Here is a 17585-nt window from a genome sequence, read left to right on the forward strand (position 1 = left end):
AATATTTAATATTTAGTATGACATAGACATACTCACAAACTTCTGGTGAAACTGCCTATTGGAATGACATTTTTGGAAAAGAATTATGCAAACTGTGTCCAGAAACCAGAAAGTGTTTATATTCTTTGACCGTAATTATTTTTCTAGAATTCTATCTTAATGAAACCTTTTCACTATACCCTTAGGATAGGAAAAATAGTCAAAAGAATATAAATGTGTAACAACAGATGATTAAGTATATTTATGGGTCATCCATATTATGCAATCATTAAAATATCTATTAAAAACTAATGATACAAAAACATGCTTGTTATAGAATATTTACAAAACTTGCCATCTAAAACTCATATCTCCTGTTAAAACACAATGTAAAAGTAAGAAAAATGCTGGGAAAAAATGCAACAAAATATTAACAATGAATATGGTAGGGAAAAATAAAAGTTTGTTTTAAAGATTGTTCTACTTGGAAGGAATAATGTTGGCAGGATTTGCTGAGGGAGCTGAATTTCCCATTTTTAGTTTGGCTCCCTGAGTTTTGTGATCTTTATCACAAGTCATTGGTCCTTATTCTACAAAAGTGTTCCTTTAGATTTAGTATCTTTAAATTAAATTATTCCTTTCTAATATCATATTATATTAATTGACTCCCAAGTAAAGTCTCAGCTATGCCTATCATAACACTGTATTCCTGTATTAAAAGTTTCATTTTGCTTTGGTAACGACTTTAATGCACAGGTACATGGAACCAGAAGTATTACTCTCTGTTTTTATCCATCTGAAAATTATGGGCATTTTTTTTTCCTGCCATGGCCCTTCCTCATGTGGCTTTTATTTTTGTCTTCTACCTACAATCTTGTATAGCAATTTTATTAGTTTTTCTTTCTACCCCTAAAAATTCAGATTAAAACCAAGTGATAAAAATTTATCGTTCTTCTTCCAAACATGCTTTCCATGTTTTTCAGTAAGTATATGCTAAACCCCTTCCAGAAACTCTTTATTTAATTCATTACCATCTATATGCCCTGCTGTTTACTTTTCATGGTTTTATTTTCTTTCAGTGTCATAACACCAACTGGAAGAATTGAAACTGTCACCGGTACTCCCCTCACACCCCATACCCAGCCAATCCTGGAGTTTTCTTTCATAACATTGAATGTCTAGAGCTGTATCTGAGATTTTTACCTTGAGGTAATGAATTCCCACTTGCTTTAATGGAAAGGAGTGGTCTTCAGTAAATGTAAGAGATTGACCAAGACTCTATCACATTGTTTTGAAATCCAAGTCCAAGAATGCAGGCACCACAGTAACCCTGCACAAAGCTACCACCTAACACCTCTGTGACCTCTTGGACCGATGTGATGTCATCATCAACCCCCATGACCCTGTAGAATTGAGAGGACCTCTTCTGCCTGCAGTCCCTGGGCCTTCCTGCCTGAACTCTCCTCCGGATGGGTAGTGATAAGTCCTCTTCAAGAAGATCTAAGTTGCCATTGATGAAAAAAATCCCCTACCTCTTTAAAATGTCCCATGTATTTTCTTTTCTGAATCTTCCACATGTTTGTCTTTTACAACAGACTTACTACCCCACTCAAAATTCTATTACATAACGATTCCTTCCATCCAAACACTCTTTAGTAAGCTGATTTTTGCCTATGGGTATAAGAATCACTTGGAAAAATTTTTTAAATGCATGCAGGTTCCTAGGCCCACCCCTGGAAATTCTGGAAAGTCTAGGCTGGGTACAGGGAACTCTCATTTCTAACATCGCACTTGATTCTAATAGAGATGCTTATCCAACTACAATCGAGAAAGATTGCTTTTACCATTATAAGAACCTAGAACATCATTCCTCAAGCTTCTTCTAGAATAGGTTCTAGTTCTCGAAAACAGTCTGCTCCCAAGGGTTCTTGGTGATTGTCATGTTAAACCTACTTATTTCTATCCATTTGATGGCTGCTGAGTATTAACCCACAGAATATTTAAATACTTTTCTGTAGGAAGATATATGCTTACTGCTCAACAAAGTACTTCTTACAGCCATAAGTTGTCCTTCCTTAGAGCAGCAGTCAGCACCCTAAATAGTATTGACTCACCTTTCCCATTTATTCCTGGGCTCCTCCTATACCCACATACTTGGGCCACACACATCATTTATTGCATTCTTAATGGATAAGCAGCTTTCAATAACTACATTTTCATGGTCAATTACAACATACAACTAGTAGTTATTTCTGATTCCCTAAATAAATTTAAATCATGAAACCTCCATTTTTATTTAATTTTAATGTCTTCTCATGTCATGCACATAGCTAGCCTCTCTTTCTCTTGCCCCTTTTCATGCTTCTGTAGTTTTTCCTACTTGTTCCTTTAATTATCAAATTGGCAAAAACTTCTGGTGCATTTACAAACTCTTTCCATGTCAGCCCCACAGCTATACAAAGCTTGTAACAGAGTTTACTGTTAAGAGTAAAATGATGTTTGCTAACATTTAGGATCTTTTCAAGTGTGATGTAGGTTTCCATTATGTAATCAAGGCAGAACAGTACAATAAGTTGTAGTATTTTTTATTCTCTTCAAACATCTCACTTGAAACAATTGGTCTTTACCAATTAAGGTAAATTCTATTTTCACTTATAGGGCAGTGTTTACATATTAGAAACCTTAATTTAGAAAACAGCTGGGTTTTTTTTTTCATTCTCCAGTTAAGGTGACTGACAGTTTGCAAAGACAGAATGGTTAGGAAAAGAATGATAAATACACCTAGCCCTTCATAGAGACCATGAATATACAGCCATTTCTCACAAATGCACATTAAGTGCAGCTGAACATTCTTTTTGAAATATGCATACTATCAGCTTGCCAATATCATCTTTTAAGCTAATGTACTCAGACATTTCTTGGGAGAAAAATGACTTCTGTGATGAATTTTAAACCAAGTAACAAAAATATGTTATAGTTTCAAAGTGTATGACATTGCATTTAAATGTATCCCCACTTACAAATATTATAAATACTTACTGACTATAAATATGATGAATATAAAACAAGTGGGAAGTATTTTCCCTTGAAATACAACTTAAATCAGATTATCTCAATATTTTCAACCATCTCTTAAAGCATGGGAACTATTTCTGAAACTGCCTTGAGAACATGAGTAAACTGATGTCCTATGAGCAGAGGCTAAGAAATCCCTGCAATTCAATAGTCTCGATTTAAATCCCCCTTCAAATCACAGAGTAAGTTATTTAGTCTACTTGCACCTCTGCTTCTGGGCCTGGACAATGAAGGTTATCAGAGTTCCTGTCTCACAGGGTTCCTAGGAAAATTAGATGCAAAAATAAATGCAGCGTATTCTGTATTTTTGTATGTATATATTTATGTATTTTATGTATGTATATTTGTGCATTTTATACATATGTATAAATGTGGAAAATTAATATAAAGAAAAAATTTAAGAATATACTTGCCCATAGTGAAAATTCACTAAATGTACATTATTATTACTACACACAGTTTTGGGGCACTAAAATATCTCAAAGTGATTAAGTTAAGTGTCTCTTTTATTATTAAACTGATTTCTTGTGAAACTGGTATTTCCCAATGATATTCCATAAAGTCTCAGATAATAAGCAAGTAAGATGATTTTATGGCAAAGCACTTTCAAAAAAGTACTCTACAAATGTCAGGCATTATAATTGTTGATGACAATGGTGATATTGATGATGATTACACTTTCCTTAAATCTTAATGTCATCCAGATGGTGCCATTTTTTCAGCCTTCAGGAGTCACTCTTCCTTTTTATACAAGTAACAATATGTTAAGTCACAGTTGCCCCCACTACTGAGGACTGCATGCAGTGACACCATTAGACTCTGGGTTGCTTCTTCTTCAGTATGCACACAGCCTGCCTGAGGACGTCCAAAGCACAGCTAAGACTAAGTGGAAACCAGAGGCAAATGGAGGATAATTGTAATGCAGGAAAAGAAAAGAAAACTAGTTCTTCCACAGGTAGTCACTTATTCTCTTTAGCCCTTTAAATAGTTCTTAGCACTTTACCTGCCAACATATTATAGAAATCACTTACCTCTTCCCAAATGAAATTCTTTTATACCGTGTCCTTCCTTTTGAAAATCTATGTATATGTTCCTGATTATAGAAAGAAGAGTAGCATTCCCCTGCCCACCTCAGTCTAAAATCTCAGTCCAAGACCTGCTTCCTGCCTGCCCAAGTGGCAGTCAGGGTGGAGGCATTTGGTGGGGGGGAACTATCTTAATAGCCAAGGCTGTATTTTCCAAAGTTTGGAAAGCATCACATCAAAGTCACAACCAGGTCTTTACAATATTTTTCTTTAAGGAGGAGATTATGTTTGCGTATCTTTTGAGTCCTCTTATCACCAGGAAACAAATATGTAAAGGAAATAAGGAATGAGAGAATGAGAGAGAAAGACCCATCTGTCAATGACAGACATTTAATTTTCAGAGAGTCTAGCCAAAAGCCATGTTTAGGAGAAAATACATTTGGCTCTTCTAGAGGGCATAGTCTTAATAAGTATATGCTCAATTTAACATTTCAGTCCATGGCACCTGTATTTTTTAAATTGAGATATATTAACATTATATTAGTTTCAGGTGTACAGCAAAGCAATTCTACATATGCATATACTGTGAAATGATCACCACAAATCTAGCTAGTAGTTAACATCCACCACCATATATAGATACAATTTTTTTTGCTTGTGATGGGAACTACTTCTCCAATTCTGGGTCTCCCAAGTAGCATAAAGTAAAATACCTGCTTCATGTCTAGTTTGTTAAAACTGCTCACAAAACTGGTGTCTCCCATAACAAAAGAGGTTTAATCCCCAGCCTAAATTCGCTCATCTGCACTGAAATTTAGAAACCATTTACCATCCCTCAAGTGGCATTTTCCCCAACTTCAATTGTTTTAAGATCTGGACACCCAACCTTGTCAGTATGAATATGGATATATTTAAGTAAATATAAAGTACAAAAATAAATTCTAAGAACAGTTATTTGGTAAAGGATACGTGAAGCATATATGTTCAATTTGTGAGATTTTCTAATAGTTTATGAATTCTAAGAAATACCAGATTATTGATATAATATTTGCAGCTGAGGAACAGCAATTCCAAATAACTCTTTTTCATAACTCAAAATAGAACCAAGTCAAATAATGAGTCAGAGGTTGATTCCATGTTAGCTTGTCAGGACAAGAGTATATTTGTTCTTCTAATGCTTGGTGGAAAAAAAATACTATCTATTATTAGACAGCTCAGCACACTTATTAAATATAAAAATATTTAGAATTAGTTTTATAGTAATTTTAAAATATAAAAATAAAGACTAAGAGGAAAAAAGAAAATCATTCCAAAAACTAGTTACACCTAGATATCATCACAATATACATAATACTACAGAACACAAAGACTAGAGTCCGAAAGATACTTAGATGCCAGTTTAACTTACGATCTGAAGTGAGGGTCCTATGGTCCTATGAGAATCTTACCTCCATTGGGAAACTTGATGTGTAGAAGGCTTTTCTTAGATGTGGCTTGGAGAGTGAGGAGCTAGTCAAGAAGACACTGAAGGCCCAGCATGGCCCTTCTGGTATCTATAGGGGGTCAAATAAAAGTATCATTTTAAAAACTCAGAATGAGCAATGGAAACTTATTCTTCTTTGATGAATTATTGATAAAAGTTCAAAGGAAGGTGATGAAGCTGTCATCAACTTACTACCTTGGTTGCATAATCAAAAGAAACAGCGTTAGTCCAAAGGGGGTTAATTACATTACTAACTAAAGCATTACCAGAAGTGTTTGAACTTCTAGAATCTTAATTTTATTTGCAATTATATAAGCAAACACTTTCCAAAATTACAGCTTTTCTTAAAGCATGATTCACTTTCCCTCTTGCACTGAAAAATAACTAAAAAGGATTCTTTTTTCCTCTAGAGCATTTTCTTTTCTCTGAAGGCATATTTACCACTTATAAATCATCAGATTTACAAGAATGATAAAAAAGATGACTTATCAAACAGTTATGCAATTCAACAAATCAATTGTTGTAATTGTCTTAATCTTTTTTCAATGAAAAATTGATTTCAGTCAAGTAATTTCCCAATTCTGTCAAATTGTCAAATTTGTAAGTATGAAATAGATCTGCATGATTTTGATACTAAACTTGCTGTATTTAATGAACTTCTACACGGTCCTGAAAATTCTGGTATTTGGAAAACTATTCTTTTCATGGAATTTTTTTACATTAAGACATACTCATGAACGTGCATAACTGTTGCTAAAAATTTAATAAATTTTCCTCTGTTATGAAAATAGTTCTTATTTCAATCTTTTGCTTTTCATCATGGCTATCTTATGTATCCACTCACTTAGAAGTCAGGATTTTTTTTTCTATTCTTAAATCTCAAGCTATTATAGTAAAAAAAAAGAAGAGACCATAACTTTTACAAAGACTTATATGCTGGTCACCTATAAATATAGCCAGCCCTCTGGGAGTACAAATGTATTCATGAATGGTGATACCCAAAGATTCTGTGGATTGTGTTTCAAGGTTCAAGCAATGGTTCACTTTCCTTTAGGTCAATTGGCACATAGCCTTACTATCTCTTGAGGAGAATATCCTGGCTTGTGTTGATTACCTTTTAACTATGTAGAAAGTAATGCTTTTTTTATGGATGACAAGCTACAAATCCCTTCAATTATTACTTTATTTATATCATTCTTTCCTGTGTAGTTGCCATTACTAATCTTCTCACCAATATTTGCTGTTACACAATTCCAACAAGAGTTAGGCTTCTGCCATTTGATGAAATATATATTGGCTTCAATTTACTAAGTTTTTTTTTCTTTCAGCTAAAAAAATAATTGCTGTTAATGTTTTAGATGTTGCTTTTGTATAGGATCTTGTAAGAGTTCATGTTTCTAGTCATAAGTGATGGCTTTCAATGAGAATATATATATGCATTGACATGGTACTTCCATAAATGTGCATGATGCTTTAGAAGCTCTCTTCCCTTCAAACAGACTCAGAGTGAGCAGTCCAAGACTGATACATAGAAAATACTCAGGAAAACATTTAAAAAAACACAAAAGGAATGAGAAAAACATATTTAGCACCTATGTACTCCACATTAATTATCTTGCCTAATATTTATTTCATAGGGTTATAGGAAGATCATCTATGAAATAATTAAAAAAGAACACTTAGTAAATTTCCCAAGGTCTCATCTTGACTTCTGATTCCTACTCTATGACATCTTAGTTGTAAACACGCTCCATGAAAATAAGAATCAGTATGTGTTTTCTCTCATTAAGCATTATGATAACACTTCATTAGATGTTCCATTCTGAGGGAGGCTACTTTCAAGGCTGCTGGTATTTTCACATCAGTGTGGAAAGGGAGGGAGCAGTGTCATCTGCTGTATGTTTTAGAGCCCTGGTCACCACATGATATTTATGAGAGCCTATCCATTTGCAAATGCTTCTGAAAAGGAAGAATGAGGACTTCAACAATTATCATTTAACAGCATTGCAATAGATGAATCAGTAGAAACACTTATGACAAAGTAAAATAGTTGTATCAGCAGAACCCTAGAAATGATTGGAAATGGAGACTGAATGAGCGACAAAAGTCAAGGATGACTCCTATGTTTCCAGCATCCATGGATGAGGGGATTTTCATGTCCTTCATTTAGAGAGAATACAGTTGAGAAATAGATTTTAGTTGAAATTACTAGGTCATTTTTAGAACATGTACAATTCAAAATTCCTGTAAGATGCATAAGTGAGATTTCCAGGAACCAGCTGGATTTATGGGTCTTGAGTTCAGGGCAGAATTTAGGGCTAAAAATGTAACATGTAAGTGGTAATTGAAACCATGAATGTGGTTTAAGTAACCTTATGAGTATGAATAGCAAAAGGAACACAGTGCCAATGGAGACAACTTCGAGAATGTGAATATTTCAAGAATGGACAGAAAAACATGAGCCCACAAAGGAAACTAAGAAGTCCAGAAAAATAGGATGAGATCCAGGAGAAAATAATGTCACAAAACCTAAGGAGGTATTTCTGGCTGAAATCAGAGAATGGTCAACAATGACAAGTAAAATAAAGATAAAAAGGGTCTATGTAGCAGTGCAGGGGTGGCTCAGTTGCTTAAGCATCTAAGTCTTGATCTCAGCTCAATTCTTGATCTCAGGGGTCGTGAGTTCAAGCCCCACATCTGTAGCATACTTAAAAAAAAAAGGTCTATGTTGTAGGTCATTGTTCATCTTGGAAAACAAACAAACAGACAAGGAATGAATTTGTACTGAAGTGGTAGCAGTAAGTATTTACTCCTGTATAAAGCAGCTTAATTTTCACAAGCTCAGAACTTGGATGTAACTAAAAGCAAATGTGATGTCAAAAGCAGGAGTTTTGAAGAAGGGAGAAATTTCATGTTGGTGATTTTTCAATAGTCCTAACTTGTGAAAAAGCCAAGAGGTAAAACTGTTGAGTCAATCCAAAGCTATGGTTTTACAAGGGGTTTCATCAGAAGGACAAAGGGCAAGAGAGGCAGCATCATAGTGAAAGAGTGACTGAGGTGACTGATTTTAGAATCTAGGTTACAGGCACTTGGGTGGCTCAGTTGGTTGAGTGTCTGACTTAGGGTCTGGTCATGATCTCACAGTTCATGAGTCTGAGCCCATGTTGGGCTCCATGCAGACAGTGCGGAGCCTGCTTAGGATTCCCTCTCCTTCTCTGCCCCTTCCTCGCTCACGTTCTCTCTCAAAAATAAACATTTAAAGTACAATACAATAAAATTTAGAATCTACATTAGAAAGGGAAGAAAGTGAATCTAGAAAGAAACAGATTAAAGGAAATGCAGTAGTCTGGGTCTTGAAAGTTTCCAAAGGTCCAAGAGTAGGCATATTGGTGTTACAGAGTTGGGAGGGATAGGTTTGTTATGGTTAAAGAGAGTGATAAATTGAAGTTGAATACTTCATATATAATAGAGTATGCTAGGTTTCAATACATTTCAAGATGGGTCAGATTCTGAATTTAGAGATAAAGACAATTACAACATCTTAGTAAAAGAAGTGTCTTGGATTGAGTTATCCACAAAGACACTGAAGTCGTTTTGGAAGTTACTGAGATTAAAGTAAAAAGTTTAGATACCAGAAAGGCATTGCTAATAAGTTTTATGTTGATCAACGAATAGTGCTCTCTCTCTCTCTTGAAATTCATCCAAAAGTGAAAATGCATTGAAAATATAAAATGTACAATAGATTGAAATAGTCAAACAATAAGTCAAACTTATTTTGAGAATTAGCCAAGGCAACACAAACCATCAATAGCATTATGGAAAATAAAATATTTGGGTTTAACTTAATTGATAAGTATCTTCCCAGAAAAATTTGCTGTTTTATTTCCTTTTTATACCAGCTTTTTTTTTAAAAAAAAATGTGCTTCTTAAACATTTTTGGTTGCATCATCTTCATATAACATATATATTATATAATGGTATGTATTTTACTAAACTACACAAATGTACTACTGTGTCTTTTTCGTCCCCAGCTTTACTGAGATATAATGGACACATAACATTGTGTGCATATAAAGTATAACAGCATGATGGTTTGATGTATGTATGTTTTGCAAAATGATTACCACAATAGGGACCAGATGTGTTCAAAGAAGCTGTATGATGGGGAATTGGAATGGAAATGGAAATGGAAAAGGATCTCTGGGTATGTTATGGCTTAAATTTAAATTATGAGTTTGTAATTGGTACCATTTGCCCAGTGAATTCAGTTGCTCTAACAGTTGTTAGCCTCATTCATGAGAAGGAAGTTAAGGATCTATGAATATAAAATAATGAAAATGTAACTTCTAAAGACACTGAAATGACTAAAAATGAAGGCAGCATATGGGACAGAGAGGAAGAATGTGAGTCAGGTGTTACATTATTCAATAAAATCAGAGCAAGGCATAACCATTGCAGAAAGGGCAAATACAATTGAAGAGACACGAGAGGATAGTAGAGTTATGTGGTAGGATCCTTGAAAGTTTCACCCAAATATGGAAGCCTATCAGTCCTTCACAACATCTATTTTTAAAGAAACTTTTGGGGCACGTAGGTGGCTCAGTCCGTTAAGCAACTGGGTCTTGATTTTGGCTTAGGCCATGATCTGGCAGTTCATGGGATCAAGCCTCACATTGGGCTCTGTGCTGACAGTGCTGAGCCTGCTTGGGATTCTCAGTCTCTCAGTCTCTCAGTCTCTCTCTCTCTCTCTCTCTCTCTCTCTCTCTCTCTCTCTCTCTCTCTCCCTGCTCATGATTTCTCTCTCAAATTTTAAAAATTAATAAATAAACTTTAAAATAAAGTCTTATTCTGTTGAATGGAAGCATTTTTTTAATGTTTTGATAGATAATCTCACATTAATTTCCTCAACAGGTTGTATTACCAATAGCTGTTAGGAAAGTTGTGTATTTACCATCACTATACATGGTCAAGTCAGTATAGTATAATGCACATATTTGAACCTAAGTAAAGACAAGACCTTTTAAAACATCTTCTTAAAATATGTGTGTGTTTTTAAGGGCCAATCAGGCACCAAAGAGTACAAGTTTCAGGCATTTAGATTTGGTTTTAATATAAGAATCTCTCAGTGGTAAGATCTTTCCTTTGAACAGCTGCTGGAGATGATGATTTGCTCATTGTTTGGACATGTTAAGCTGGGTAGCAATGTTAGAAAGGGGATCCTACTGCCATGAAAGTGTCTTAAAAATTGATGAACTTGCAACCATAATATAGGTCTATGAAATTGATATAACAAATTTCCAAGTATTCCATTGAAGAACCACATCTACAAATAAAGGTTACAGAGACATGATTTTTCTACCAGGGCTCTTGAGGAAGATTTCAAGCAATAAATTTAACCAGTCTTGCCCATAGGCCACAATACTTGGGTATATCCACAATATCCAACCTCCTCAAGAAGCTTCTTCTAGCTTAAGCATAAAGGGAGAGGAATGTGAATGGCTATTTCCATGATTTCTACTTTTCTTAGTGTCTTCTTGTGACTGGAGAGATATTCCACTTACTCCTAATTTGAATGATACTAGTGTCCCTGGAGCTCTTAGAGGTACCTCCAGCACAGCTTAATCGGCAACTCAACTGTTGAAGTTGTCTGAAAAGCAAGCCCTCCACAGTGAATGTATCTTCCCAGCATATGCCAGATACCCAACTCATCTTCATGGCTCCAGGTGCCAAGCTAAATGACTGCCTCATGTCTTAGACCAAGATTAGGCAGTGTCCACAGAGCCATTTTCCCCAAAGTTTGTGCAAATCTGGGGGATGCATCACTTCTTCTATATAAGATGAAAAAATTGGGACACCTGGGCGGCTCAAACATCCGACTCTAGATTTTAGCTCAGGTCATGATCTCACAGTTGAGTTCCTGAGTTTGAGCCCTGCATGGGGCTCCACACTGGCAGTTTGGAGCATCCTTGGGATTCTTTCACCCTCCTTCTCTTTGCCCCTCCCCAGCTTGCTCTCTAAGTAAATAAATAAACTTAAAAAAAAAAAACTCCCTATGGACTACACTAGGTTTACTCTCTTGCTCTTGTCCTCTTCAATTTGCCTGCCCACCTATATTATATTTTAAGCCAATGCCTCCTAAAATAGAATTAGTAAACTACCTTCCTACCCCTTCTTGTTTGTTTGTTTGTTTGTTTGGCTTGTTTCTTATAGCTTTGTTGGCTCATTGGCTCTTTATTTTGAGTTTTAATGGTAATTGTGGGATTTCCTATTTCACAGGTGAAACAACCACAATAGAAGAAATCATGTCTAACATGGGAATTATGCCAGTAGATATGTATGATTTTCCAAATACATTTCCTAAAACTTACCATGGTCTAGATTTTCATATTTCTTTTCTTTATTTACTTCTAGCATTCTATTTGAGATCTTCCAGTATGAGGAAGTCCTATATGAATGTATATATCCCTCTAGGAGTGAATTTGAGAGGAAAAAGTAGTTACAACTACAGATTCAAACCAAATCAATACTTGAGTACTGTAGAGATCTATGGTTAAGGGAAATTACTTATTTAACACTATTTAGGCACATTTTACCTTGGAATGTCACCAAAATTTGTACACATTAAAAATGCATTTAAAAAGATGAGTTTTAGAGCACAACTGAAAAATTGAATATTAATAATTATTATTGTTATTCTGCTTATAAATGAATTTAGTGCTAGCATAGCCAGCATAGCAATCTTTTCCTTTTTCTTCATTTAAATCCCCATACAGTATTCTTCTTCTATTCTATCCATAGAAAGTTAAGAAATGATGTGAAAGTGTTTATATCCTTTAATCTGAGTACACAGAATTCTAAGTTATATAGCTGTAGCAGAATTAACAGAGTTCAAACTACTTAGTGTTTCAGAGGATGAATTTGAGACTCATAGGAGTTGAGTTGGCTACAGACCTGAGATTTATTTTTTCTCTCCACATATGGAGGGGAATCAGTTCTCTTGCCCCATTATTGTACTTTTCCCAATACTCTTGGAAGTTTATAAGATACAAAATGGTTTCATCAACCTCAGCTGTAGCTAGGAACTCAATTGGCTCAAAGCAGATTTCAAGGAAACATTGAGTCCATTCTGAGTTTAATAAAATTCTACTTTTGCTTTAAAAATGGCCATTTCCTAAATTTGAACATTTTATCCAAACACTCAGAGCATGTTACAATTACAAAAAAATTAAAGACAAATTTTACTCCTTAATCACTTCTTTTGCTTTTTAAAGTAGACATCTCTAACTGGAAAAACTTGAAAGTATGAGCTACAAAAAAGATTAATTTTCTTTCTCATCACAAATACCATAGTCCTTCAGTCATTTATAACTTTTTCCTGGCAGAGCTGCCCTGCATCATTTATATGATCTTTTCCCAAGCCCTGGCCAGGTTTCTCTGGTGCTGCTTTCCAGGAATTTCTGGATTAGAACCATATTTTTCGTGTATTCATTTTTTTCCTTCAGTAATTATGTCTTCTTTTTCTCCATCACATTTGGCTATTAGATATGCTGGCTAACATCACAGTGATATTTAAAAAAATTTTTTTAGTCCCCATCTAAATGATGGTATCAGGCCATCATTAAGCCTCATGAATAAAAACTGTATGGAACTTATCAATTTGAAAACATTTTTAAAAATATTTTTACACTATTATTTATCCTTTAAAAGTTTGAGGTACAAACTGGCATGCAATTAACTGTTTTTAAATCATACAATTTGATGGGGTGCCTGGGTGGCTCAGTCAGTGAAGCTTAAGCATCCAGCTCTTGATTTCCACTCAAGTCATGATCTCAAGCTTGAGATCAAGATTGAGCCCCACATCGGGCTCCATGCTGAGTGTGGAGCCTGCTTGGAATTTTTCTCTCCCTCTAACCTGTCTCTCTCTTAAAAATCAATGAATAAACTTAAAAAATAAATCATACAATTTGATAAGTTTGGACCTATAGGTACATCTATGAAAACCGTCACTACCATCAAGATAATGAAGATATCATTCATTCCTCCAAATTCTCTCATGCCTGTTTATAATCCTTCCCTCCAACTCCTCCACATATGCCTTGCTGACTGCCAGGCAACCATTGACCTGCTTTCAGTCATGATCAATTTATTTGCATTTTCTAGAATCTTACATAAATCTTATACAGTATGTATTCTATTGTATCTAGCTTTTTTTCACACAACATAATTATTTTGTGATTCACCCATGCTGTAGCATATTTAAATAGTTCATCTGCTTTACTGCTGAGAGTATTCAGTTGAATGGATGTATCAGTTTGTTTATCCATTCATTTGTTGATGGACATTTGGCTGGCTTCCAGTTTGGGTCTATCACAAATAAAGTTGCTATGAACATTCATATACAAAATCTTCTGACATATGTTTCTATTTTTTACAGGTAAACACTGAGGAGTGGAAAAGCTCAATCACATGGCAAATGTATGCTGAGCTTTGTAAGAAATCCACAAACTGTTTTACCAGGTTACTGTACCATTCGACATTACCATGAGCAGGATATAAGAGTTCCATTTCATCCGTGTCCTTAGCAACTTGTGATAGTCTTTTTTTTTCTTTGTAGCCGTTCTTATAAATATATGGTGATACATTATTTTGATTTTAATTTGCCATTCTCTAATGACTAATGATGTTGAGCACCTTTTACGACTACTCTTCTTGGTAACAATGGAACCAGTGGCTTTGATATTTGTGCCAATACCCTGGGGTCTTAGAGAACTGAGTTATCTACACACAAATGGTTGGCCTGAGTGAGATCAAGAGTACTCATCTAATGGGAAACCCTAGAAGTACATAAATCTCCCTTCAATCAAGATGACAAACTGAAATAAAACATGTAGCTGGTAGAAATTATATCACAGATAAGGAAAAGGGAAACAATATCTTTAAAATTCAAAGAAAAATAATTCCTCAGATATTATGTAGTGTAAGAACCAACTTTTTCTTTGAAAACTACTTGATCCTCAATAATATGTAAAAAGGAATGATTAGAATAGAAGAGGAGCAGAAAACCTTAGGAAGAGATCAGACTCAGATTAAAGAGCAACCATGTAAAATGACAATAAATGTGCCATCTCAATGTTTGAAGGAAAATGTGTGTGATGCTAGATTTTTATTCTAGCTAAATTGCCTGTCACCTGTGAAAGCAACAAAGATATCCACAGATATTTGAGAGCTCCAAAAAAAAAAAAAAAGAAAGAAAGAAAAAGAAAAAGAAATTAGTAAATCACACTTAGTTTAAAAAAATAAAGACGATGTACCTCATTAAACTGAGGAATGAATTCATATATTTACTTGTTAAATAAATATTGAATCATTGTCATTGTCAGGCAATGTGTTTGGGGTTCTGGGAAACAATAGAAAAGATATCACTTTTCATCAAATAGATGTTGGCCTTTAAAATGCTAACCATGGATTATTAAAAAAAATTATTTAGTATTTAACACTTCTCATTTAAAGGACAGGAATTTAGTAACCATTAAAATGGTGTATGGTTTACTGTTTTATTTGGCAAGGTCACTGACAGACCTGTTCTGACTAATCCAATACCATGGTTAATGCAAACTTCGTGGCCATTTACCACTTACGTTAAATGGGTGGGAGCAACCAATTACTAAATAAATGAGCGAATAAGTAAATAAAATATTTGATTATAAAGTCATCTGTCACCTTTATTTTCCGATTCGCAGAAGATTTCAACATTGCTTATAGTTACAACCCTGAGGTACTCTGTATGTGCTTTCATTGTACAATAGATAGGAACAATGTCTGTTTTGAGAATTCTGAGTAACAGACAATCTATGTAGATCTTTAATTTCAAGTGACAACTACTGGTCACATTCTGTCCTGCAAATGATTGATTTAACAAAGAGTCGGGGAGGGAATCTGATCTCTGATTTATCTGCCCCACTATCCCTAGGTTAGGCACATTCTTGGTAATGTACTGAATGAAGGCTTTTATGTCACTTGTATAAATGTCAACCTGGAAAATGTTAGAATTTTGACTTTTACCAGACACAGCAACTGAAAAGCTTTTCTGACAGGAAGTTACTTAGCTAGTCGGCTCCAGAAAGAGTATGAAGAACGAGAAGAACCGCTCTCACAGAACCCCTAGAAACTGAACATGGAGTCTTCCCTCTTTACAATCCCACGCTGTTTCCAGAATTTACTTCATATAATGGAAGGTTTTTTTGTTAGGACCACAAAGAGGGGGGAAAAAGACTTCAGAAAAACAACATAAATTTCTTCACTATTATTTCCACATTCCTTGTTGACTCACATGCCTCTCCTGCAATAAATAATTTACTGTAATAAAAAATTTACTACACTAAAACTATCATTAAGGTCACTGAAAGAATAAATCATCATGTTTTACAGAGTATGCCTAGCTAAGCTAACCAACTTTACTGCTTGGATTTTTATTTGCTGGGTGATGGGATGTGCAAGGCAGTTAGAGGAAGTAGGGATTACTGAATAAAAATTAAAACATTCCTACAGCAAGCCACCAGGATTGAACTTGACCTTTGGGAAACAAATCGAAGAGTCTCATAAAAGTTGTGCTTCAAGCCACATCAGAGTTATTTTTATGGACAAAATCTCCAGTGAGATCGTTGACGACGTGTGTACTCATGACTCTCAAAGGAAAGAATGGGACATAATGCCAGCCTTTTAGCAATCCTTCAAAAACAGTAGGACACTTTCAAGTCATTCTTCATTGTAAAATACTAACAAAAATTCCCAGAAAACTCCCTTTAGTTTTGTGCCATTTTATTTATATATGTGTATGTATGCTATATACGTATAAATATTTCATATATAATGAATTAGGTCTATTGGAACAGCTTTGGATAACTGTTTAATAACTAATTCAGATAACAATGTAAATAAACTATTATCTAATTGTCCAATGAAATTTTATATATGTTCCAAATTGCTTTCTGGAACTTACCACCTTTTTGAGCAATGAGGTATTGCTCAAATATTAAATGATACTGTGTAGCTTTAAAATACAAGAATGGTCTCATTGGGGAAAAAAAAAACATACCTTGTAACTAGACAGAAATAAATTATAGGGCCTAAACCTTATGTTATTCATATTTAGAATACAACAAAAGGGAAGATACTATTTGTGACTATACCTGTGATTCCAAAGCTGACTGTAAAGGTAACTGAAGTTGAGCTCATAATCTCAGGAAGTCAGAGTAATTGGTTAGGTTATCAATGATGATACTGAAGTCACTGGGAATGTTGCCAGGATTCAAGTGAAAAGAATATGGAGTCATGTTCAAAATCTTAGGGAAACCAAGAATTGAGAGTAGCCTTGCTTTCATTCATGTCTTTAGCATTTTTCCTTTCATTATAACTGTGTCCTCATACTCAATATGTAGAATGATATATATCATTTCCTTAGCATAAGATTTTTAAGATTTTTTTTTATGATGGGGGCACCTGGGTGTCTTGGTTGAGTGTCCATCACCAGCTGAGGTCATGATCTCACAGTTTGTGAGCATCAGGCTTGCTGCTGTCAGCTCAGAGCCCACTGTGAATGTTCTGTTCCCCTCTCTCTGTCCCTCCCCCACTCCCGCTCCTGCTCTCACTCTCAAAAACAAATAATTTTTTTAATTAAAGAAGAAAGGTTTCTTTATGATGACCCAAAGCATGTAGGTAGGAAGAATGACCCAGGGCCTTATGTAGGACTAACCTGGACTGGAGAAAACAACCTAGATAGGAGGATATGATGAAGTATAGCATAAGGGTCAGACACAGTGCCCAAGAGAGATAGGGACCAAAGTCACTCTTGTGGGAATTGAAGAACAATGAGTGAAGCATGGCAACACAGAACTGGGGTGAGCATGCCCTCCTTAGACGCCTATCAGGCTAAGAATAAAGGAAAAGTCTCCCTAGGCAAGGAGAGTGGCAAGTACAAGGGAGGGGAGATATCCCCAAGAATTTAACTGAAGCAGGGAAATGCT

The 17585-nt window shown here is 35.0% G+C and overlaps 1 long non-coding RNA gene across 2 annotated transcripts in view; it reads right to left on the reverse strand.

The window, feature by feature from the left end:
* Nucleotides 1–313: 313 nt before the first annotated feature.
* LOC128314385 (uncharacterized) overlaps nt 314–17585 on the reverse strand; it is a 261252-nt gene continuing 243980 nt past the window's right edge. For both annotated transcript variants that reach the window (XR_008295968.1, XR_008295969.1), the window contains exon 4: nt 314–5632. This is a non-coding gene — a long non-coding RNA (uncharacterized LOC128314385). The remainder of the gene's footprint in view (nt 5633–17585) is intronic.

Source organism: Acinonyx jubatus, chromosome A1 (genome assembly GCF_027475565.1).
Source record: "Acinonyx jubatus isolate Ajub_Pintada_27869175 chromosome A1, VMU_Ajub_asm_v1.0, whole genome shotgun sequence".
NCBI lineage: Eukaryota > Metazoa > Chordata > Mammalia > Carnivora > Felidae > Acinonyx > Acinonyx jubatus.